At 36.3% G+C, this 27,282-nt stretch overlaps 1 protein-coding gene across 4 annotated transcripts in view; it reads left to right on the top strand.

Moving 5' to 3' along the window:
• Nucleotides 1–27,282, top strand: part of LOC134794888 (brain tumor protein-like) — a 500,480-nt gene that overhangs the window by 281,269 nt on the left and 191,929 nt on the right. For 2 of the 4 annotated variants that reach the window (XM_063766726.1, XM_063766724.1), the window contains exon 2: nucleotides 20,717–20,760. The exons of the other annotated variants lie outside the window; for them this stretch is intronic. The gene's annotated coding sequence lies outside the window, so the exon portion shown is untranslated. The remainder of the gene's footprint in view (nucleotides 1–20,716; nucleotides 20,761–27,282) is intronic. 4 annotated transcript variants of the gene reach the window in all.

Below are 27,282 nucleotides of genomic sequence, written 5' to 3'. Positions count from 1 at the left end.
CTTATCAGCATTAGGGTTACAATTTGCGAGGGACGAGAGTAGACGGATAAAATAGACAAGTTTTTCTTCTGGGTAGTTAGCGTTTCTTGAAAGTTTTTATTTGACGATTCGATGCTTTCAGTAAGTAATTAGGTTTTAGGAGTGGGCTGGCTAAGATCCAAAATTATAATTTCGATAATCCGAGCCACCAGCATAGTGTATCCGTGGGACACGGCACAAATTCAAACCCATCCAAAATTTCTTCGGCCTTAATGACGGTGCAGCCCTACCTAACCCGTCTACCTCCAGTCTGCACTAGCGCCATGTTTTTGTTGTTGCTCATTTTGTTATTTTTTTATAATTTTACATTTTTGATGAATAAATAAATTATTACCCCGTTTGCAAAAAAAAATAGGTTTTAGGATAATGTTTATTACAGCAGAAGCGACGAAAAATGTTTCATTTTGTACAACATAGTGAAAAACCTATGTTGTACAAAATGTATTACATAGGTACATGTATCAAGCCTAGCTATTAAGATCTTAGGGACGGTACAATGAACTGCACCCCGGTGTAATTTGTATAAGGTAGCTTGTATAGTTTCCATGCAAGTTTCAGCCGAGTGCAGTCTGTCTGTACCGGCCCATAATGATAGTGTTTAAGGGCATTTTCATTTTAACTTGTACAAAGCGCGACTTAAGTCATGTTTCAGTAACGTCTAACCGTCACATTCCTGACAAAATGTATGGGGTTTGACATTGACCGTCAGTTTTGTGTCGATTGCTAACCGGCCGTTAATGGTACACAGTTAAGTGAAAATGCTCTTTAAACATATCATGAAACTGTCAAAAATTTAAGGTGAAATACTCGTAACGTCCAAATATTTATAAACCCTCATGATTTTTCGATAGACAAATTTTATCTTTTGTCAAACTTTACAAACTTGCACCGTATTTCGTTTTTATTATACCATTAAAAATGCATTCACATCATATTACATCTTCACGGAACGCCGAGTAAGAGGAATGCTGTAGTTCCCTAGAACAACGAGTGATACGTGATAAAATTATAAAGTTTTTCTACGTCATTTTATCTCCGAATCAAAACCACGATGCCCGGGCCAAGAAATATAGGGTACCGCAAATAAAAATGGAAACACCAAACCTTTTTAATAACACAGAATTCCCCGCTTTTGCTAACATTTACTAATAATGGGTACTAATACGTTTTCATCACACTCGCTCAGTAAATGTGGAATTGCACGCAGGTTTAGCGGGAGTTATAGAAAAAGCGTTCTCCCTAGGGAGTTATGAAGTTTCTAGTGCCATAATTAACAGGTTTTTGTCTTTATACTTAATTTTTGTATCGCAAGTGTGATGAAAAACATTGTGTGTAACTCGGGGCGTAATAATATTGCAAACTCGAGTCTATAAATCGCTCCGGCAAGCCGTCGCGATTTAACTTACTCCCGTTTGCAATATTCAACTTACGCCCCATGTTGCACAATGTACTATTATATCTTGTATTCTTAAAAAATACTTCTTATTTATTCGTGTAGATTAGTTTAGGATAATTGTAATTTTATTTTATATTATGAGTATAAATATCTAAATCGATTAAAACAAAAACGTCAACCTAACTGCATGCATTGGATAATCAATATCTCGCAATTTAAGTCGTACGTGAGAAAAACTCTTATTTTTGTACCAATGAGACAAAAAGGAAGGTAATACAGTCTGTCGCGACTTAGGTTATCACAGGCCTAGACAAGATGGCAATCGTTGAATTAGGAAACGCCCAACGAAACGTAAGTATCTTTAGGTATTTAATAAAACCCTCAAATGGCTCCTTAAGCCTGTTGAGGGTTGATAAAACATTACACGATCAAATAATGTAGGTTAAAGTCAGGTCGTTTCAGTGATTGATTCAGACGGTTTTGTAATTGGTCGGTTAACCAATAAATGTTATAACTACCCGAAAATGTATAAATTGTTTGTTTACTTTATATATTACGTTAGGCCTGAGTTACACAAATAGCGACAAATAGCTTTGTCCCTACTTACGTAAGTAAAACTTACAAGTGTAACTCAGGCCTTATAGCTTCTAGGCCTTCTAGCCGTGCTACGAGTATTCCTGCAGTCTAAGAATCATATCAAAATGAAAGTGAAACGCTTCTAATATGTTAAAATCTAATAAATACCCCAAAGGGCCAGATATTTTATAGACCCTTGCTGCTTATTATCGACTCGCGCTTGTTCAGTTTTTTGTACATTTCGATCCCTTAATTTCCCCTAAAGGGGGCTCGCTACCTGCCGTTTTTTTGACGCTACCTGCTATAGTGAGTCATTGTCGTCAGGCAACAAGGAACGGAGATGACTGGTTTAAATCAACCCCGACGATGTTTTGGTATATAATTCATTCGTCTTAAATTACGGAATAGGGTTTTTTTATACCTCATCGGTGGCAAACAAGCATACAGCCAGCCTGATGGTAAGCAGTCACCGTAGCCTATGGACGCCTGCAACTACAGAGGTTTATTTTATTTATTTATTTTTATTTAAACTTTATTGCACAAAGTATATACAAAAATGTACAAATGGCGGACTTAATTCATTCTCTACCAGTCAACCATTGGACTATCCCGTCCCGTGTTTGGTTGGATTATCCCGTGTCAACACAATTATGTTTTGGAATCATAGAACCAGATATTTAGGATTCTTTATGAAAAACATTTTAAACGAACTGGATATTAGTAGAAGTAATCGTTTTCAAAGTAAAAAATATATCCCTCTTAGTGCCACTTGCATCATCCCACTAACCCGCGGTTAACCGGTTAAACCGTTAACCCGGTGTCAAAATGTACTGGTAACGATGGTAACTCCAGGTTTATCCGGTTAACCCCGGGTTAGTGGGATGGTGCAAGTGGCTCTTAAGGATTTTAGATATATATTATGAATCTTGCATACAATAGAATTATTTCTCTTTAATATGTTAAAAAATGGAAAACATATCACCTTCGTAATATTATGAAGGTGAACGGGTACATCGTCTATGACATATCGCCGAAAAACATGGCATGTCTCGCATGTTTTTACAATTACAGTTGTTTTCCTATCTTTTGCAAGTATGTACATAATTTTAAAGTAAATACGTAAACATTGCACCTACCTATAAGCGACATATCAAAATATCAATAGAGCAAGACTTCGTCGACTATGACTCCTAAGGTAACAGTTTATACGCCACGATACTTCATATATGGTGTATGTATATCTGTACATTGAATTTGTAATATTTCCGCTTAATTGCTAAAAAACATGTTGTGTACACTAGTTTTCGATCTCGTGCTAGTTTTTAAGCCATAATTGTATGTTACCCATGATATTGTACGAGATCTGTTTAGTATGAGACTAGCCCAGGACCGGGATAAGTGGCCTACACGAAGAGAGGACTATGCTCAGCAGTGGGCGACTGAAGGCTAGAATGATGATGATCTGTTTAGTGCACCTACCTAATAAAGTAAAATAAAATAAAACTTGTTGTCAGCTCAGTAGCACATTCTAGAAGAACCGTTGATCCACTCAACAACAAAAGATCCCCATTAACATATCTGACACTTGAGTTCATCGTGTAGTTTGCTTACGAAATATGATTTCAATTAGTGCAATAAAGTTCAACGACTTTGTCACGTTGCCTCCGTGACTCATTTTAGTCATCTTGTATATGTATGGGAAAATGTGCGTGTAAAATCTTAAACATCATTGTGTTTGTGTGCTAAATGAGCTGGTTTTGTATCGATACCAGGGAATAAGGCCCAGGATACGCTAAATTGCGTCATATATCTATTTTCCCTGGTTAAGTATTTTTTTTTTACTCTAAATCTCTAAAGGACAAACAGTTAAATAAATTTAAACCTTTTTATTAAACGCATTTGTTGACTGGCAGAGGATTAAAAGCTGTCATATTTTGTATGATGATATAATCAGTGTTGGCCGAACGTTAATTGCAATTAACCATTATAAATTGAACCGTAAACCGTAACGGACGGTTACAGTTTACGGTACAATTTATAATGGTTAATGGCCAAAAATGGTTAATTGCATTAACGTTTCGGCCAACACTGGATATAATATACCTAATACCTAACCATAGGTCGACAAAAATGTTGAAGTCAGTTTATGTGACGAAGCTTACTTCTTCGATGTACTTGTGCAAACAATCCCAGCAATCCCTATACCTATTTGTTTCAAGTTGGCCGTTAACCTGGAGCTTAGTACTGGTACATTACAGCGACGTCATTATGCAACTGTAAACTGGAAGTGAACGGGTAGTACCCACTTGTGAACTCGACGAAACCTATAAAATACAAAATTATACCTCAGGTATAATAAGTATGTATTATCATTCAATAACCTATTAAAAAATTTACGACTCTGTTGTGTTTATTCAGCGGATGTTCTTAATTAAGATTCATGATTGTGGTATTTGGTATTTACGTAGGTATATACCCCAAATTAGGTATGAAGGTGTATTGAGTATTTTGACCTCAGCCGTGTAACTTATACCACGTAAAATAACCTCAAAATTGCCTTAAAATTGTCCCATGTCAATGACCCGGAAAGTGTTGGAATAAAATGCCTAACGTCTGAACGAAAAAGTGAGCTAAGTCAAAAAAGATAATGCGATTTTGCTCACTGAGTGAGACAAAATGACATTCAAGTTACCTTTATAGTCAAATGTCATTTCAACATACGGGGTCTAATACAAGTTCGATATACTTGGGTTCTATTATCTCTGTCCCTCTAGGTATGTTCTCACTGCTTAGGGTGAAAAATTTTGTGTACTACACGAGATCAAAGTTATTTACATCTCGTGCGCTTTTGAATCCCTTACTACGCTCAAGATTCTAAATTAGATTCACGAGCGTAGCGAGTTATAGAATCTTTCGCTAGCACGGGACTCAAAATAAGCACTCGAAGAAATATCAAACTTTGATCTCTTGTTGTACAAATAACTATAGTACCGTGGAAGTACAGGATAGTTTTTATTGTGGAAGTCATTTCTACGCAGATTTAGTCGCGGTTAGAAGCTAGTAATTATATAGACAATTATGACGAGACTCCGTCTCGTCGTCAAAAATTATGTACATATTATATAAAGGGTTTGAATCAAGGTTTAGAATTCGAAAAAAAATGACTGCAAAGATCAAAGACAAAATAGGGAATCTTTCAAATTGGGAATTGGGGGAAGTACAGGATAGTTTTTATTGTGGAAGTCATCATTCTACGCAGATTTAGTCGCGGTTAGAAGCTAGTAATTATATAGACAATTATGCCGAGACTCCGTCGTCGTCTTCAAAAATTATATCCAAGGTTTAGATTTTAGATACAAAAAAAAATGACTTCAAAGATTAAAAACAAAATAGGGAATCTTTAAAATTGGAGGTCGATTATATTATAAAGCCTATGAATACTGTTTGCCAAAGTTAGTGAACGGTTTTGCTTAAATACACAACACAATAAAATTTACAAAACCCACACGTTTGACCCTTAACTATATCTTTATCTTATATTTCGCTAACAGCTTAACCATATATTTTCGCCACTTGTAGCCCACAAGTAAATACAGAGATCTTATTTATCGAACTACCCACAACAGGGGTGCTGTTTTATTTATTATGTACCCGGGCACCTGCTATGCGTATAAATTGCTCCTCGGTCCGTCGTTAATATCTATCGGATACCAGACCTTTGTTTTGACGCATTTGGTTTAGATTCTACGTGAAATAACGCTTTTTTCGTATCCTACTTCTGATAATGTACTCCTATCTTCAAAGAGATGACGATCAACAAGCATACGGCAAACGTCTTTTAAGGGCTTTTGCGATTTTAGTTACATTGTGGACTGTTGGTTACGTCCAATTCAACCGACCGACCAAAACCCGCAATGTAATGAAACTCGCATACGAGTTCTCGCATCGTCTAAATGAGCCCTTATGGTAAAAAGTTATCGTAACCTAGTACGATCTTTAACCTTCAACATGTATTCAGCAAGGCCACGCGGATACTTTTACACGTCAACATGGAATTTATGTACATACAAGCAAAAAAAATATCAACAATTATAAAATACAACTGACTTCAAATATCAATTCAAAATAAAGTATTGCAAGGGCAGACTCCACTTAGAACCTTAAAGGGTTAGGCCTGATTTAGACGGCGCGCGAACTCGCACGCGATTTTAGTTATACATTGCGGACTGTTGGTTACGTCCAATTCAACCGACCGATCAGAAACCGCAATTTAATGAAACTCGCATGCGAGTTCTCGCATCATCTAGATGAGCTCTTAAAATTGGCTTAATACAAAAAATCACGAAAACATGTCTACTTTACATTTATTTTAAATTGAATATCGTTAGCATGCATAGGTACCATACCAATGGTTAAAAAAGCGCCGTCTAGGTACTTTCTGTCGATGTTAATATTAATAATGTAAAATAACTAAAATACAATAGTGCCCTAATAACAAACATAATTTAGTTACATGTCGGCCGAGCCAACGGAGGGCTGTCGCCTCTGGAGACATAATTACTATTATTGTTATGAGAGGATCGATAATAATTGTAGTTATTATCCTTTGTGTATGTAAGGAGACGGGTTTACTCTTATTTGTGATTATCAAGGTTTCTCAGATAGCAAATACCTACACATATAGTAAGAGAACTTATTTGTCGGGTTGCCATAATTTACACATGTTGATACAATTCCTCGCCAGTCTGCCTGTGACCACGAACGTAACGTCACGTTCGAAACGTCAGTCCATAAATAAACGTGAGTTTTACGCTATTAAGTCCCGTGTTAGTTTTATAGTACATTGTAGGAGAGGACGGAAAACCGCTAAAAGATGGACGAGTGCGTTTGAGGGCCGACACGTTAGTGGAGGCCTTCAAATAATACGAGTCCATCTTTAGCGTTTCCGGCCGAGGCATAGCGCTTTTCACGACTACTGCGAGGAAATAAGAAAACATTTGCATAACTATAAGTACTAGCCCGCGATTTCTCTGGTAGCAAATTACTAGCCACTGCATGTGCTGTCTCTTAATTTCGGTAGGCGTCAGCGTAAGAATATCATTTTCTTCACTAGAATAACTCATTTTTATAGCGAGCGTAGATACGTGTTTCTTGTATTTTGAGTCAAACACAATTTACACTATCCAATTCAGTAAGTATTTTCAGATCCCTCCTTTTTTACTTTTTTTATCACTTTTAAGAGGCGTTTTTCTGTTATTTGCTTTAAACGCAGCGTTTTTGCTAAAAAAAACCACAAACAGCTACAAAAGTAAAAAACGCCTTAAGCGTGAACTGAATGGATAATTGTAAAAAAATTAACTGAATGGTTTTGACAGTTCTTTTTGTTTTAAACAAGAAATTGGTCCTATAAATAACCTAATTTTATTTTTGAAGGAAAAAGTTGCGCCAAAAAAGACCTTTTATTGATTTTTATGTTTTCAATTAAATGATAGTCATTGCTGTAGCGAACCGTCACCAATGACAGATGATGATAACAATGAAACATTATAGTTGTGGTGGTTCAGGTACTACAGCTATTGCCTACTTTCCAGCTTGGTTTTAGACCATCTATTGCCACATTTCCGAACAGTGGCGTGAAAAAGTTATTAGTTACAACTTTATTGTTTACTTTCCTTTTATAATATTATGCTCGCGTTTAGCTGTTGAATGTGTGTTAAATTCGTACATTATTGTTTCAGGTAAGTTTCGCACTATTTTGAACTAGACAGAAAGAGGAAGATCGAGGTAACTATTAGTATTATCCTGGCCAGGGCCGGATTAACCCTAAGTCAAAGTAGGCAACTGCCTAGGGGCCCCGCCTCGGCTAGGGGGCCCCGGCAGCTCCTTTTGTTCCATAGGGTCAAAATTCAGGAATGCTCGACCTTCAGCCTCACTTTTTACCTCAATTTACCATTGGTTTGTGTTCCACATCTCCTCTACTCCAGCTTAGCCTTTGGCCTCGCTGCGCCAAGCTCGGCCTGCGGTCTCTCTTTTTATTAATACAATGGACATTGGTTCGTGTCTGTGCTCAACTATTTATCCTGAACCCTGATAAAGCACGGCTTTGACTTCTCATGAAAGCTCGCCTCACTGAGGCACTTCGAACTTTTAGGCCCAGATGAAAATCGATACCCGGCCTTTAACACGCTTTCACAATTTGCGATATTGTTAACAAAAAATAAATCTTTATGTCCACGCAATAAGAGCGAAAAAGACATCGTTCGATTTGGATCGTCTCGGCCGACGCCTGAAGGTTGAAATAAAAACGCAAACTTATTTCCCTGTACTAAATATGCTGTGTGCAGAATTGACTGTAAGGGGCCCCGAGCCTCTCACTGCCTAGGGGCCCCGACATGCTTAATCCGGCCCTGATCCTGGCCACAGGATTTCTTCCTTCTCTATTGTACAAATGGGTTTGATTTGTCACTAGTGTCTCCTGCTAAAAATTACTTTTTCCCGGAAATATTCCCTATGAGTAAATAATGTTTTCTACTATTTTATCAGTAACTTTCCCAAGAATTTATACTCAACATTCCTGCAAGCTACGGAGCGACGAATAGTTGACAGAAACGTTCATAAAACCTATGAGATTGTTGAATCCTACGCGTTTGCAAAACACAATACCTTGAATACGATAACAATATGAACTTACCAATATCGAGCTCAGATTTGTGTAATTGGGAAATTTCCCGGAATATACTTATAGATAAATTTCTCGGTAACGCACAGAATTTACTTCCCGAATTGCTATATATTTCCTCCTGATGATCATTTTACATAATCAACAAATACAACAACAACAAAACAAACCAAAACAGCTCTAAATTATGATTGGAATCATTGAATTGGCAGAAAATTTATTTGAATTCATATTTGATTTGCCTTTGTATGAATGTTATTTATAGGGTAACAATAAAAAAAACCGGGCAAGTGCGAGTCGGACTCGCGCACGAAGGGTTCCGTACCATAATGCAAAAAAAAACGGTCACCCATCCAAGTACTGACCACTCCCGACGTTGCTTAACTTTGGTCAAAAATCACGTTTGTTGTATGGGAGCCCCATTTAAATCTTTATTTTATTCTGTTTTTAGTATTTGTTGTTATAGCGGCAACAGAAATACATCAACTGTGAAAATTTCAACTGTCTAGCTATCACGGTTCGTGAGATACAGCCTGGTGACAGACAGACGGACGGACGGACGGACGGACGGACGGACGGACGGACGGACGGACGGATGGACGGACGGACGGACAGCGAAGTCTTAGTAATAGGGTCCCGTTTTACCCTTTGGGTACGGAACCCTAAAAAATAGAAGTAACAAAGTTGAATTTGTTTTAAAATTAAGTAAATAAACACATTATCGCCTTCAAAAAATACCACCAAATACTTTAATATACTTCCTACTTCTCGTAAAATGTCTTATATTGGTAAACAGGCGACTGGTAGTAATAGGATACCATGAGCACAGCTGAGATACGGAGAATGCGTACTCAATGCTTTGCGCTATTCGATACCTATCTACTAGGATAGCATTGCGGACAGTCAAAGCAAGCGCGTGCGAATAATGTTATTTGGAAATGTAATTTACCAAAATGACTGGAATTGCAGTAATTCTGTTCAAAAATCTGCCTGACATATAGCATGGCAGATCTTGCCACAAAATAAACAAACGGCACATGCCATAGTGATATGATTGGTTTACTTTGTGCAAGATGAATATACTCATTTTAGTTATGTCATACTGAACTAGGGGGCACAGTACGAGATCGCGATCCGAAAAAACTTTGTTTCATACACCGGTTGTTTGTTTAGATCTATTTAGTTTTTTTGCAACACAAAAATTTTCCGCACTTTTGGGAACGACTCCTAAAAGTTGTTCAGCAGGTATCGCCTGTATAGCTCTAGAAGACGAAATCTTTCTACACGCTGCAGGAGGCGTTGTGTATAAAAATTTCAATAGACTACCGCAACCAATAAAAGAAATATAACCTTAAATAGAACAGAATAGTAAAACCCTATTTTTTTCAAAAAAGCACTTAGTGTATATCTAATAGACAAGTCTTTCTACACACTGCAAGAGTTTTTTGAAGATATAATGTTTAATTAATATGTTTAAAATAGGTAACTTAGCCCTTAAGTACTACTATATCTGAAATCAAAATCAAAAATATACTTTATTCATGTAGGCCTAGCAACAAGCTCTTATGAATCGTAATTAATCTTAATCTAATTATCAGAGCAATTTATTGATGTTAATATTATTCCATAATAAAATTGGATTATTATACATATCAAATTTAACACTAAGAATTTCACAAAAGGATCGTCAAACATTAAAAAGATTGTATAAAAAAATACTAGTCTAGAATTTCTAGAATAAAATCTAAATGTCTTATATTAACTGAAATAATTTAATGTAAACTATTGTACAGTGCAGTGTAGGTTTTATTTTGTTATTTAATTGTAAGATTCCTACGCCTTTGCTGGGTCCATATTATGTAATTATGTACGTAATATGTTCGCAATAAATGCTTTGTTTTTGTCTCGCCAATGACTACCCGTTGAAACATCTATGCCGTATCGAGCCGGTGTAGCTTTATTTGACGTTCATAAGCGCAATGTAATATGCCTATTACTTGAATAATAAACTATGTTTATCTTATCTTTATAGCATGTTTTGTGATGACCTTATGACGAGCATGTCACAACATTTTCGATGTCAAGGCTGACAGATATAATTTTGAATTGAGAGGATCAGCCTGTCTTTTTTAAATATATTACTGTTTGTTCGAAAACGCATCAAATCTTGAACCGTTATAGTTTTGAACTGCGTTAACTGCAACGGTCGTAAACTTGGGACTGTTCAATTTATTTTAACTGACTGAAATAGCCCTCGCTTCCGGAGGGTTAAGGGCAAGGGATACAACACATGGCCTGCTCTAAATATGAACGCGTCTTACTGCCGTATTCGAACTTCAAGATATTCACAAGAGACGACACGTACTAGATCCATTCTAGATACGTTATAGTTTAGATATCAACTAGTTCTCTTTTGCAGCGCAATTCGCGCAACCAATGTCACTTTTACGTTAGATAGAGTAAGATATCTAATAGATGTGAATTGGATCTCTAAGTCATATCCTGTGGAAATCGTTCAAGGGTATCTCCAGAATCGCGCAAATGACAAATTTGACAGGTTAGATCTTAAACATATCGTTATCGTATCTTGGTGATGTCTAAAAGATATCTAATAGATGTCTATTTCAAAATCCGAATCGGGCCCTCAGGTTTGCTTGTTAGGTGCAACGTTTTAGAATAGAGCAGAGAGTGGCAAGTTGCCTATATTGAATGCACGTAGACTGCCGAACCAAAATAGAGTTTATTAGTCATAATGCTTTGATTTCTTGACAGTAGGCAAGTGGCAGTTTAGTTAGACTTCTTTTGTCGTCTTTCGGTTATATTCGTATTCATTTACTATTTTAAATTTAAATACCTACAGTACATTGATAATTCACATGATTCGTAATAGACTTAAGCATTAGTTAGCTGCAGACAAATTTGATTTCGAGTTATGAAGTATTCGCAGCCATCAACTGCGCGATCTTAGACACACGATAGACTTTTAAAAACATGATCGGTCGCGTTAGACCCGTCTATAAATGTGAGTTAATATGTGTTCAAAACGCGAAAGTTTAAAATATTATATGATCGGTCCTTTTCGCTTTGACGTTGTTTGGTAAAAATTACCAAAAAAAATGTGACAAATTTAATAAAGGAAAAACTCGCGCACGTAAGGCTCCGTACCATTACCCAAAAAACGGCAAAAAATCACGTTTTCACTTCTCATGCTCAAAAAGTGCACCTTTATGTCGTGCGTAGACGACATAAAATCGCATTTTATGCTCTAGAGCATAAAAGTAAAATTTTCTTTCAATTTTCGAGCAATAAAATTGTGTAGATGACAAAACTTGTTATATTATTAAATTTTTGCTTCAATTTATTAGAAATCCGTATTTTCTGTCATTAAATTTAGTAAATCACATAAAATAGGAGTCGATTATCGTTCAAAAATGTTCCGAAATGTTTGACTTGGCAGAAAACCAAGCGTCTGAAACTCTGATCACATGTTGAAAATTAAAAAAAAATGTAAAAAGTTAGTTGGCGGGAATTGGTTATGTATTATGTTCTTTCGCTTTACGACAATTTCTTGGTGTAAATTGCCGTGAAAAATATAATTTTATTTTCCTCGCAATCGAAGTGAAAAGCAGAGTGTACAACAAGGGCATAAATGTCCATTTTTACCCTCGTCTACTATTTTAAAAATGGGTCACTTTATGCCCTTGTTGTACAATCTACTATTGTTGTATGGGAGCCCCGCTTAAATACCTGTACCTATTTATTTTATTCTGTTTTAAGTATTTGTTGTTATAGCGACAACAGACAACATCTGTGAAAATTTCAACTGCCTAGCTATCACGGTTCATGAGATACAGCCTGGTGACAGACAGACGGACAGCGGAGTCTTAGTAATAGGGTCCCGCTTTTACCCTTTGGGTACGGAACCCTAAAGAGGCTGTTTCTGTGTTTTCAGTGGTCAGGTTCGAATAGGCCTTCAGTAATCCAGATACCGCGTAGCCACGGTAATGTTATTGATTTTTCTCAATACGATACACTTAAAACGTTAATAGCACTTGAGACCATCACACGATTCGTGTTGATTGACTAATAGCAATAAACCTTTGATGATCAGGATGCGGCTGGTAAACATCTGGAAATAATACCATTTTACTGCTTTAATGTTTTATTAGGGCAACAATAATTAAATTGTATTTATATCTGAATAATTTTTTTTTATTCTTCAAGTATATCTTAAGAGCCCATCAACGTGCACACTAGCGCCACTGCTAAATAATCGTTATTATTTAAATTTAACGACAGGTATTTAAAAAAGGGGGCCGCTACATACTGTTTTTGGTATTTAAGTACCTTTTTTTATTATTATTTGTATGTCTTTCCCATCACGGAACAATGATGTTCCGGACCTTTGGGAGGCGTGCGCGGAGCCGAAGCCAACACGTAGAGGCCCTTTTGACACTTTAATGAAATGTAAGGGGTACACCGAGCGGATGCTGCCCTTACCCGTGTCATGGGACGCACGCAGAGGCAGCACCCGCCAGGGTGTAAGGGCTATTGAGAGTTGATGGAATCTAAAATGAACTAGGTTATTGGGTGAAAGCGATGGACTAAGTACTGAGCTATGGGGTAAAAAACCGGACGCCTGCCTAATAAAACGGTATGCAATTTTATTTCCGGCAGACGGTGACTCGCCCTCACAAGATGGGCCCCCACAAAAAGCGACATCTAGGATGGCTCAAGGGCAACACCGGTGTGAGCGGCTCAGGGGTGTCGAAAGGTGTGCGCCGCTTTCTACCCAGTGGCTGTTAACAGCCACTGTGCCAACTCGCGTCTTATGCATATTTCACTTCCACCCCTGGAGCTTATAGCTCTAACGACTCCACTCCATTATTATTATTATTATAGCCTTTTCTTCCATATCCATTTTAGTTTGGTTATGTATTTTTGAACTACATAGTTGTTTTATTTGTTTATATGGATCCCTCTCTAGGTGAAGGCCTCCTCCAGTTTTTTCCTTTAAGTACCTTTTGAATACATCAAACTAGTTTTTATATCTTTCGTTAAATTTAAATAATCACGATTATTTAGCAATGGCGCTAGTGTGCACGTTGATAGTCTCTTAAGGGGCCCACTGATTAACAGTCCGCCGGACGGTATCGGCCTGTCAGTTGTTCGGAACTGTCAAAATTTTGTTCTAACTGACGGACTGTTAATCAGTGGGCCCCTTTAAGTTACTGTTTTAAGTTTAACTTTTTTCCGTAATTTAATACTTTTATGTGTCAGATGTGATCCAATTTTCCAGAATTTAAAAACTCAGTGCGTGAAGGTGTCGATTTTATTAATTATTGATTGACGATTCAGGAATAAACAAAATAAAATAAAATGTTTTTTCGCGCCACCTTAGTGTTTATACTGTAATTTCTTTAGGATCTATTTCTTAATTATTCTGTGATAATACACCTCTATAGAAAATAATTGCATTTCAACCGTGTAGGTATCTGTATATATGTCGTAGGCCGATCGTAAGATCAGGCAGATCGTAATGTTCCTGTGTAATGTTTTGACGATAGTCACATTAAACCAATAAATACATAGGTAGGATAGGTTCATTAGGTTGCTTCAGATGCCCGAAGGGCAATCTGCCCAGAAATCCGTCGACTCAGGGAACGAGTCAAAGATTTTCACGTTTCACGATATGCCTAGGAATTTCACGATATGCCTGATCTTACGATCGGCCGCCGACATATAGACCGAAATCCAAAAGCAATCAAGGCATGCATGAGTATTTCGCTCCTCGAATGTAATTTGCAAGTCCGGCGAGATCGCACGGGGGTGGCCCTTGTGACCTGTCTCACACATGAGTCCATCTCGAATCTCGGTAGTGCGGGCCTGAGGTTAGGCGAAACCGATACCGGGATTTCGGTTAAACTTAATGTTTGTTAGTACCATGAGGGGCAAATTTCTCGAACGCTGTACTAGTCTAAAATTATTCGTCTGCGTCTTCTAGATTAGAAATAAACAATGTAGTCGAGCCTGCATTCGAGAACGTTTAGGAAAAACATGTGAAACATTTAAAAGTGTCTACTAATTACTATACGCTGTGCCCTCATGCTATACCACTAGTGTAAATAGGTAACTACGAGTATCTATAAACTTTTATTAGTATTATTACCACCAATATTCGGTAAATCTATGTCGACGACAAACGTGATTTTGCGTAATATTTGACACAACATGACTTTGATTTTGATTTTTTGATGACGCAACATGTGTTGCGTATATTTTGACTGATTATATCTCGTAGTTTTCTACAGAGCAGCAACATTTTTCGACTATTTTGGAGTCAGTCTCAAAGTAAGTTTATTATGACCTACATAATCCACTCACAAAGTATATCGTGACTTAAAAAATACCCTATAATTATACGAATAAACATCAAATTGCAACTTGCAATTCCGTTTTAATCACTTCCTGAACAAGGGTCCTTGTGTAAAACGTGAAACTTGCTTCGAAATCGAAACCCAAAGTAGGCGAATACCAACCCTAAGCCGCTCTAAATTCAAGGAAGAACATTTAAATAACAATCGGTCCGTCAAGCGCTCGTGACGGGGGTGCTGTCGCGGGCAGAGGGTTAAACCCATTGTTAGGGTTCCGTTTTATCTATTTATAGGTTTAAGCTTATACGATATGACGTAAATTGTACGAAATCTTGGGCTGTTACGTTCTTTTGTATTCTGTTTTAAGGGTTCATTATCGGAGTTACTGTCTTACTGATAATAAGTTACTTTGCTGCGTCGGTGCCTTTGTCTGTGCGAATAAATCATATACATATCTGATATACTTGGTACTTAATAACGTTTGCTTAACTGAACTTGAGATTATTTAAATGTCAAAATTGTATGAATACATTTAATTTATGAAGATAGAGTTTTGCTTGGAAACTTTAAAAAAATATAAACGCAAGAAATTATATTTTGAAAGTTTCGATCCTTAGATGTTGCCCAGTAGTTGCGTAGGTAGTTCTTAAGATGGAGAGGCATGGAAAGTTATAGGTACCTAGTGTTATATTTTGTACGCAGGTAGGTACCTACTACTAGCATTTAATTTTTTGTATAACCTTAAAATTAGACCACTTTCATATAACTGTGAACATGATGTAGGCGTAATAAATCGGTCATACCGTACGCGTATCTTGTTTGTCGTACTACTCACAAAGGCTGTTTAACATAACCCTGATAACTTTAGCACACTCGCATCTCGCCAAGTTAGCTCGTTTATAAAACAACTTTGTGTTATAACCCGTATGGTTCAGTTTTCCGTATCAGCAACGCATCATATAGGTTATCCTTGGCACATTTAAAACTTGAAAACAATATGATTCATTTAGTTCTCCCGGATTTATTGCACGAAATTGAACCTTCATGTCTTTATAATAAGAGATTTTGATTGACACTTGGGTAAGGATTGCACGTGTCGACAAAATAAAATTATCGAACAATGGTACTTGATTTATTTTTAATAAGGAATTAGTGATGTTCAGATATCGGGTATCTCTGTCTTTGTCTGATGCTTGGTTTGCTTTGTCTCTGGATGTGTTATGACATGAATCACATGTGCGTAAGGAAATATTACTGTAATATTGATTTAATAATAAGTGTTTTTATTTCATTATTAACTGGTTTTATGTGTGTTTTTTTAAATTTTTAATACTTGTTTTTAATAAAAAGACATTCGATTTTTTTAAAGATGTATCTATTGTATTATATCTAAGTATGGTGACCTCGAGCTATATGTAGTATATTTGAAATATATCGGTGAGTAAGTATATTATCATAGCGGTCTTTACTTGTGTCTATTCCCATATCCACTCTCTACAATCCTGCACCAAACTAATTGTTTCTGTTGAGCCCAATGGTTGACTGGTAGAGAATGCCTTAAGGCTAGGGTTGCCAACTTGGTGGAATATAGTATTTTCCAGAATAAGGAATAAAAATATAGTACATTCCAAAAAAATATTAGTACTTTCAGATAAAATACTAAACATTAGTGTAATATACGTAATCGGAAATATAGTATTTTAGCGTACTATATATTTTTCCAAAAGTATATAGTACAGAGAGCCAAAATATAGTACAATACTATATAATATAGTACGGTTGGCAACCCTACTTAAGGCGTTAAGTCCGCCATTTGTACTCTTCTTAACAATCTGAAATGAAATAAATAATGCGACTGTGAGTAGATTCTAATATTTATGTAGGTGGGTCAAAATTATTTTCGATTTCTTGTTTTTTGTCCCCAAAAAATTTGACGGAGTGTAGCTTTTTGTATGGGGTGAAATTTAGTTTTTAATTTTTCTCAAGAGAATTAAAATCTACAGTTAGAAAGACATGCTCAACTTTTTTATTTATTTTATATATGACAAAAATAGAAGCGTGACAGAGTGATCAGAAACAAGACAACAAAAATAATTTTGACCCCGGTACCTACCTTTTTTTTTAATTCTCTCAACTTGTTCAATCGATAATCCCTAAGCTGCACGAAACCGCTCTAGAACCGTCTACACAAGTCAAAGCGTGTTCAAATTTCGAAGGAAAAACGACGAGTCAAACCCGTCGTCCGCGATGGAATATTTAAATTACGTCTGCGCCTTAAACAATGGCGAATGACAGCCCGCCCTGCTCTTTGTGATGCTAAAATTAGGGACCGGGCCCGTTGCTTCGATAAATGCACGTTTCCTTTGCATTCCTGATTCGAATCCGGATTTTGGAATTATCGAGAATGATGAGCTTATATTCGTTAAGTTTGTAACTAGCTAACAAATTTACTTTAACTAAATGATCTCCATACCAAATCTAAATCGGTTCAGCGGTTTAAGCATGAAGAGGTAACATACAGACAGTTTCTTTCGCAATTTTTATTAAAGTTGGGAATTAGTAGGGATCTAGAGATAAGTAACTGCTATTTATCGTATTTATTTAACTCCATTCGTAACTCCCCAGCATTGTACAGTTACTCGGTTACCTTGGTTACCAAATTACAAATTCGCTAATAATTCAATGAAGGGTAGGGTTTGGCCTTGTTTAGTTTCCAGTGTAAGACAATAGTTTGACAGACGGCTCTGTTCCTGAACTGTTTTGTCTGTTACTTGTTTATATTAGATTTATTGTCATTAAATATTGAACTGAAGCCCGTTTCTCCTTTACTATAAGATAAATTTTAATTTTATGATAACCCACTTCTGCGCTATTTATTGTAAATATGTATTCCAATTATTTTTTTTCAAATCAATTGAATGTCTGTTAGATTTATACAAGGCGTTTCTGCTAGGCGTTTTTTATTATGGTTTTCTTTAAGTTTTGATAAAATTGGTGGACAGATAGAGTTCCCTATTTTGTACATAATAAGCGCAGTTTCCCCGTAATATGTCCTAAAAAATGCTTGACCCAGTTACGAAAACGTATGGTATTTTAGTAGTTTAACGGAAAATTACATACATCACTTTTTCATCCGAAATTGGCAACTGTTGTCGTCTAAACAGTTTAAATTGGCAACTCTTCAAACCAGCCAAATTTTATCCAAATCTAACGAAAAATAAATCAACAACAAACTAAAAATCTGCCCACTTATGCTATACAATTTCAAATCATGATAAAAAGCGTTAAAATCAGTCCACTTTTGCTCTCATTGCAACAATAATGTCATTGTACAGTCGATGTCAAAGATATGTTTTCATTTTTGGCCTTATTACAAAGGCGTAAGGTCCAAAAGTGTAAACATATTTTTGACGTCGACTGTACAGCGAGAACGCGGAAAGATGCAGTGAGGAAAATCTAGCATTGCCCTCCGGAACACTAAGATGGGCGTGGATCAATCAGCCTCCATGACGCAATCAAGATAATAATGATGTTATAGACCGCGGGCCAGGCGCAAATATCGTCAGTCATCGCCTACCGTTTGATACTTTGTCAGCTGATAGTTTAGTTTAGATAAATAAAAAAAATCGTCAGCCGGTTGTATAGCGGTGGTAAGACCGTCAGCTACTTGCAGAAACATGTAAAACTAAAGTATCATCTAACAAAGTATCAAACGGGAGGCGATGACAAAATTTATTTTATTTTATTACATGTTGCGGTGGCTGCCATTCCTCAACCCACCAACGGAGCGGCAGCAGACGTCCATGAGGGTTCATCATACATAGACGTTAACCACTATACGAGTTACACCCGGGAGGCGATTGGTCATGGAAATCTGTTCCTGGCTGGCGGTCTATTACAGTGTTTACAATATAAACGTAGTCTTGCTATTTTACACTCGCGAGCAGTTAATACGGATCACATTTGTATGGAGATATTGGAACATATGTAACTTCTAGCGGCCCACCATACAAGAAAATTCGACCAAAAGCATGTTGGGCCATGCTTAGTGTATAGGGTTCCGTAATTATTCTTCTGAACGGGGGCTATTAGTACCTAAGCATCATTACATTACAAGAATAATGGACCTTCGCTTGTTTGTAGGTACGTCTTTTTACTAAGAAGGGAAGACTTTGCTATTGCAGACTTTGAGTTGCGACAATATCAAATTCGGAACTATTAAGCTCTTGAAAAGGGTCGTTTTTTTCCGAAAATGTGAAATTGTGGTTATATTTATTACAGTGTAGCCAAATATAAGTTAGAAATAATTATATAATGTTTGACATATATTAATATTTGTGACGTTTTGGCTTGTTAGCTGTAAGTTACAGATGTAAATAAAATGAACAAATAAAAAAAATATATTTTCTGTAATTGAGTACAAATCCGTTCTTGTTAGTTCACGGTTCCCAAACTGTGTGGTCACGAGGTAGATCTGATAAAGTTCAAGCGCCTCGGATGATGTCATTACAATGATGTTGCTTCACCGTAACTAGTTGAATACGGATACGGCTGTCATATACCTATTTACGTACCTACCTATTATTGTATTCAGCCAGTAATACAAATATACATACTAATACCTATTACAAACGCGAAAGAAAGTTTTTATCTTAAACTCCGGAAATCATCCCTTAACCTCTAACCTTTTAATCTCTGGTGAAAAGGTCTGTGGAATTTACTATGAATGGGGTATTATTAAAATACTAATTCCACGCAGATGAAGTTGCGGGCAGAAGCTATTACAATATGATTAAAAATAAAAACTAGGAGGTTATGAGGACCGTGGAAATATATATCGATTCTATAAGATTGGCGCTTTTAAAGCCTAAATCACGAGTACGTCTACCATCAGTTTTGCCATTGACATAACCCTCACGTCTACGTAATTTACTTTCTGTGTATACATCTCGCTTGCACTAATGAACGACTACGAGCGAGATGCATAGAAAGTAAGTTACGTAGACGTGAGCGTATATGTCAATGTCAAAACTGATGGTAGACGTAAAGGTCACGACTCGACACCAATAGTTTGACACGTACATACTTGAATATTGAACATCTAAACTGACCGTAGTTCTGTAGAAAGCGACCAGCTTTTTATTTTTGTCAAAGTGACTTACACCCTAACTCAGTAGCTTTGGTCGCTTTGTGTATTGATAAAAAAATCGTTTTCTGCATACCTATGGTCCGAACCCTTAACTTTTCGATGAGTAGGGAGACCGAGGTGAGTTGTGACAGAGGAGAGTTGTGACATCGTCGATTTTTTGGAATCTATTAACTAGAAACTAGGTCGCAATAGCACGCGTTTGTTATTTGAAGTTACGAGCTAACAAACGCACACTGTTGCGACCTAGTTTCTAGTTAATAGATTCCAAAAAATCGACGATGTCACAACTCTCCTGTCACAACTCACCTCGCTCTCCCCTATTAAGGAAACTATCGTGGGGAAACAGATAAATTACGAGTATCCTGAGGAAACCATACAGCTGCGAAGAAAGTACCTAAACATAATATTTTTATGTTCAGTCTTATTTATTGCTGTGTGTTTTTTTGTAGGTATTATTCATCTAAATGAAATATTAATTGAGTATAATTATGTTTTGTTTACAGGTACTTATTGAAATTCTACTGAAGGACTTCATATGTTTATTAAGGTAACTTTTATTTTAATATTGTAACTATCACTAAGAAGTATCCTAATCAATATGTAAAAGTACGCATTGAATCTATGCCCAGAGGCTAACAACACGTTGTACATATATATGTGTATGTAAATTATAAATTATGTTACTATAGATAAACTCCCACGCTATCATTGTCTTACAGACTTGCACAATTGTTGCACTCACGTGACTTACCTTAACTGAGGTATCAATCGTGTGAACTGCTGTTACGTCAAATGCTACATAAGAACGGTACACGATGTATGAACAGGGCAATTACAAAACTTTTAGAGCGATGGCCGTTCCTTTGAAAACTTTGAATAACGAGGGCCAAACATTCGCCTTAAATATTTATAGATGGATAGATGATAAAATACTATACATTGGCACATCTCAGTAAAAATACAAGTTAAGGAAAAATACTATTGAGTAAAGATAGAGGTAGACAAAAGGCGGTCTTATCTCTAATGAGCGATCTCTTCCAGACAACCTCTGGGTAGCGGCTTTGGGTATTTCATAGCCATGGGTTAGGTATTCATCAAGTTACTTTGTGAAAAATAATTTGATTTACAGAATTTAGTTTTTGTGCAAATGTCGCTACAAAACAAATGCATTTCTGGCCTTGAATAAATGTAAGAAATGGATAAGTGAGGTATAGCGTCAGACATAAGAAAAAAGTAAGTAATAAGAACAGGAATGGTTATTTTTGAAGCTGACAACATAACGCTCATAGGTACCTACGATTAAAAATAGCTTACCAAAACAAGTTTTACTTTTCTACGCGCCTTAGGTATTATTATATATGTGACATTTTAAGAATATACAACGTTTCGTACCTATGTCAATAAATACTTAAGACGGGTTGATAGATCAAACGACTCTTTGAAAAGCTTAACATTTCATCTAGCCATTTTTACTCGGCGAAGTAAATTGACATGACTTTGTTCTTGGAGTGCGAATGTTTCTTCAAACTGATGTATTTCGCACACAACACACATGCATATTAGTTGTTTAAAAACTCGGAGGTTCACGCACTCGTCAAGTTCGTTTTTTGCCCGTCGATGTGTCAACGACATTAGGCGGAAACACGGCTTGTTGGCATGGCGTCATTTGTCGGTTTTCTAGTTTACTTGCAAAAACAATTGCGGAGCGACCTTCAGGGGTACACAAACTTGGCTGCCCATTTTCACAGAAAAAAAAAGGTTTACTCATGATGCTATGTGAGCTTATCAGATGTGTCTAAGACAATTGTAATGCCGCGTCCAGACGGCTGTAACGTGTATTGTAATGAATCGTGTAATGTAGCACAAATTCCGCGTGTGGACCTGTGAACGGCACTACGAGCATTACATGTAGGTAGCGCTCGTGCCGAATCCATCGCCTGTCGGTTCTTAGCGCGCGTCCACACATTGACGCTATATTACACGTAATCTTACATTACACGTTACACCCGTTTTGATCCGGCTTAATCACAATACAACTATGTCTTAGTCTTGCTTGGTTACTGTGACTAAAACAATTGGGGCTCATAATAGATGTTACACCAATATTATATATAATAGTTCTCGATGAGAGTTCATGTATCGTGTGGGTTTCCAATCACAACGCACTAAATGTAAGCATACCCCGGTTTGAAAGGATCAAACAACATAATAACAATTGTGACCCTCGTTATAAACGTTATTAATTGAAAGTGTCAGCTCTGATTACCTACTTGCAAAGCTTTTTCATTTATTCATATTAAAACAAATATCCAACATCTGAAATTGATTCAAGTCACTCTAACAAAAGTTTAAAATTACGTGAAATATAAATTTAATTAATATATATCGGCGGCCGATCGTACGATCAGGCAGATCGTAATGTTTTGACGATAGTCACATTAACTCAATAGATAGGTAGGATAGATTCGTTAGGTTGCTTCAGATGCCCGAAGGGCAAACTGCCCAGAAATAGGAGCCCCGCGTAGCGGGGCTCCGTCAACTCAGGGAAGGAGTCAAAGATTTTCACGTTTCACGATATGCCTAGGAATTTCACGATATGCCTGATCTTACGATCGGCCGCCGACATATATACCTAATCACGAATATAATATTTTAGAATGCAAAATGCTCTTGTTAAATTCAAGTTTCTGACCTTGAAAGCCCACCAGGTCGTTGTCAGATACTTGGAAAACTATGAATGTTTCGGATCTTTGTTTTATTTTTGAATTTTCTTTTTATTTACGAATAGTGTAGTTTTGTAATAAAAATATTAATGTAAACGAATAACTCTTTAGTACCTAATTGAAAATAAATCAAAAACTTATGATCACACTAAGTATACTGATCTTTCAAAGCCACCGATATTACATATTACCCAAAGCCTGATTGCCTGTAATATTAGCCCATATATCCCACAGTAATCTATTCAAGTAGGTACCTACATTACTAATTATACAACAGCGTATACGATTTCACAGTAATAAAATTAACTTGCAATCCGGGCGCAGACAGCTATGACTATTGAGTTACACTTCATAATGCCATGGCTTACTACAGCTCAGGCACTGAGTAATAAAACGCTAATTTAAGTTAATGCATTTATTAGTGATCTTAAAACATCTATTAGTTATAAGTAAGTACATAACTAATTATACAACAGCGTCTACGATTCCACACTAATAAAATTAACTTGCAATCCGGGCGCAGCAGATAGCTATGTATATTGAATTACAACTCACATGTTATAGCTTACTACAGCTCACGCACTGCGTAATAAAACGCTAATTAAAGTTATATGCATTTATTAGTGATGCTGACAACATCTATTATTTATAAGAATGCTTAATGGGCTATAATGTCTAATGGTCATTAATTTGTCGTTAAGTTACGATTACGATATTATTAATGTTAAGTTTATTTACTACATACCTATTCATATATATAGTACGTTATGCTTAATTTCGTATTTCTGCACAGCGTAGACAAGGTCCTAATTTAATTTTAAAATCTAAACATTTGTCTACGTATTTTTTGTTTATCTTATTTTACGCAGGAAGCGAGTTATCAGCGCGTTTAATAATTAAAGTGCCCCCTTTGTACACAACGCTGTGCTTTCAGTAAACGTATGTAATTTCAATATGTTGTGTGAACCTACGTCTTTTACTTTTACTTTTTGTATATCACTTGATTAAGTATATATATATGCCATAAGAACGCTTTGACAGGTTATTCGTATAACGATACAAACAAATCTCGTCCTTACGGTAAGTGACAACGTGGGACCTTTGACTAGACTTCGACGCATATATAGTAAGATACTTTAATATGGGATTGAGTGGGCTGAATGCAAATAATTGTATACAACCTAAAGCGAAAAAAGAAATTCTTTATTCCTCCATCAAATAAGTAATGGGCTTTTATTACCTAAAATGTACATTATAAATCGAGAACGGGCCTAATTTTAGCATAAGTATATAAAGGATTTCAGTCGAATTCTGCTTGAATACATTTAACATTATCCACCGACGCGTATTCGTTTCATTTTAATATTAAAAATAGATAATATTCGCAAATCGACTGCGAAAGAAATTTTTTAGTACAGTCGAAAAATTATATTGTAACAAGATAGCAAGAGAGGCGTTCATAAAACTCGAATGCCACCGGCTTTGAAACCGGGTTTTTTTCTAGCATATATGAACGAATTATGAATTTATTATTAATGGAATCTTTTAAACTGTTTACATTACGCCACAAATGCAGATCATGACGATTTAATTCCTTCAAATCAAAGATCAAACCAGCTGCCAATCACGTATTTAACTTTATCTGCATATTACCTATAATTTGATTAATTATTGCCGTCAATCTTGGAATGATGTTATACAAATCTGATAATCACAGGCCAATGAGTAACGATGGACATTATCTAAGCCACAATATTTTATTTTTATACACCCGTTTCGTTTACTCTCATCAGTGAACGTCTGAACGTACACGCATTAGTTATAACTCTAAAAAATATTTGATTGCCTCAACGCCCCACTATAGATATTATAGACGTCAAGCGACCTAATAAATAATAAGTCACGCTTGAAAATAAACGAAAAAGTGTCCCCTGATTAATGCCCAAGGTTTGACAGGTAAAAAAACTGACGCGACGCATCATCCCGACCCGAATCAGGGTCTATTCAACTTGACAATAGAATTTCTATACAGCACGGTTGACCTGAAACCCACTTTATTACTTATCACGGGGAGTTCATTTTCCATTGTGCGTTTACCCGCAAGTTTGAAGCTGTATTACAAGTGCGTTAAGGGGTATATTTGCGTGATGGGGGAAGAAAGGAATTTCAATATGGCGGCAGTGGAAAGGATGCGTCAGGATATAAAAATCACGGTTGGATGAGTGCGGGTGGCCCGAAAGATACGAGTCGCATGTCGAAATTTCGTTTTCATGTAGGAAGGTCGATGAAAATCTGGAAATATCGCACCTTTCTTAGGCGAGTCTAAAAATAAATCCTTTAAGTTAGACGTCAGGTTTTTATCTCTAGGCCGGAGAGTAATCATTTCATATTGATACGGCGTACATTGCTTTTAGTCCCCTATCAAGTATCACGGAGTTCGTACTATGTACGGGTATGTAGCCAATATAAAAACTTAGAAATAAAAATCGAAGATTTTTTGTGATGTAATTAATGGACGACCCCTAATGTTTATTTTCAATAAGCTCGATATTTAATCAAAGCTAATTTACTTAATTTTAATAACTTTGATGAAATAAAATAAATATACGTTTAAATAAATTTATTATTCAACTAAATAAAATCTTTGATATCACAGAACGTGGAATTTTAACATTGAAGAAAGGCTTATTTCATTTCAATAGAAGTCAAACCTCAATTTACTTTTAGTCTCAGAAGGGTTTTGAAGAAAAAGAAACATGTGTAAACATCTCACATATCGGCGTATACCTATGTTTAAGGCTATTTCAAAAAAGTCAATTTCACAACTACATATGTATGTATATTCTTATTTGGTTTTGACCTTTTGGTTAAAACAGTAATTACTTATACGAAAATGGAACTCGATCCATTAAGAAGGTCTATGACCGAAGGTCCTTCATCTCTCGTTAAATGTAAGTATACAATATACATATGTAAATACATGTAGTATACTAAATACCAACTCATGTGCCTCTGTATATGTGTGATGAAACTTTAGTATTTTACCGAACTGAAGTGTTTTGTCGTTTCATAAATTTCTTACATGTGTCTGTGGGTTTAGCACAGGAGCCCCGCGACAGTCAGGCCAATTCAAACGTAAATTGATATCAGAATGATAACTGATGCCATTCAACTATTGTGCATTTCGCTTGCACTTGTCCGTACATGTACGAGTATTGATACGGGCGAGACGCGCGACCACGCGCGAGATGCGATTACTAAATAACATTCAAATATCATTCTGTGTCAGTGTATTTACGTTCGAATTACGGCACGGATACTCTACTTCGCGGGGGAGATACTGCGCTCCTGTGCTAAAGTCTACTCTCTTTGTCTAAAAAGGTACCTACATTAGTGCGGTTATAGCTTGTTTTGCTTTAATAAGGTCACTTTTCTCAGAGAGCGACACACTAAAACAACATAAGTGTAAAATGTAATTTCATAAACACGAAGACTCACTCAACGCCAAGCCATTTATTCGCATATTTATCTAATACACCCATCTAACCTACACTTAATGACATAATTCCGCTTAATACCTTTTCCGCGTAGCCTAATCAAATTTACATGTAGATGTTTAGATATTTTCGGAAACAGACGGGCGTTTCCGTTACCAGAGGAGCCCATTGTAAAATAATCGTTTCCGTCCATTGAATCATCTCGTTGATGTATGCAAATGTCTGATTTTGATGTTTTTTTCGTTGATTTCATTGAAAGATCGCCATTGGCTTGCATTACAATAGCCCTTCCTGAGTTCTAATAACAAATTTGGGACTAAACTTTTAAATTATTGATGTAGCTTTATAATGCTTTTTATGTTACCATAACATCGCTAATTCAATACGACCCTTTTCCTTCAGCAAATTGCTTACAAAAAGTTCTTTGTTGTGTATAATATATCTACGAATATGTCGCTTTGCCTTAAGGGTGAAAGTCTTTTATTGGATCTTTAAGGAAAAGGAAAACTTGGATATTTTCAATTCGAGTGAATAAGGCACTTTCTTTGAGGTGCGATGCGAACGAAGCTAAAACTCTGCACTCAAATTGAGTCTAAATAATTCTTAGATATGCAATCATATATATTTCGTCACATCTCTACTATTAGCAATATAAAAAACTGGTAAAGTGCGAGTCGGACTCGCGTTCCAAGGGTTCCGTACATTACCCAATTTTTAACAATGTATTTTATTATGTGGAACGTGAATAAAATGTCTTTAAAAAACTCGTAGGGGTCGGATAAAAAACTAAGTAATTAAGTCCGACTCACGCTTGACTGCACATTTCTAATAGGTTTTCCTGTCTATAAG

Source organism: Cydia splendana, chromosome 11, assembly GCF_910591565.1.
Source record: "Cydia splendana chromosome 11, ilCydSple1.2, whole genome shotgun sequence".
In the NCBI taxonomy this organism is placed as follows: domain Eukaryota; kingdom Metazoa; phylum Arthropoda; class Insecta; order Lepidoptera; family Tortricidae; genus Cydia; species Cydia splendana.
The sequence above is the reverse complement of the archived record's forward strand: the minus strand, read 5'-3'. Positions and strand labels throughout refer to the sequence as shown.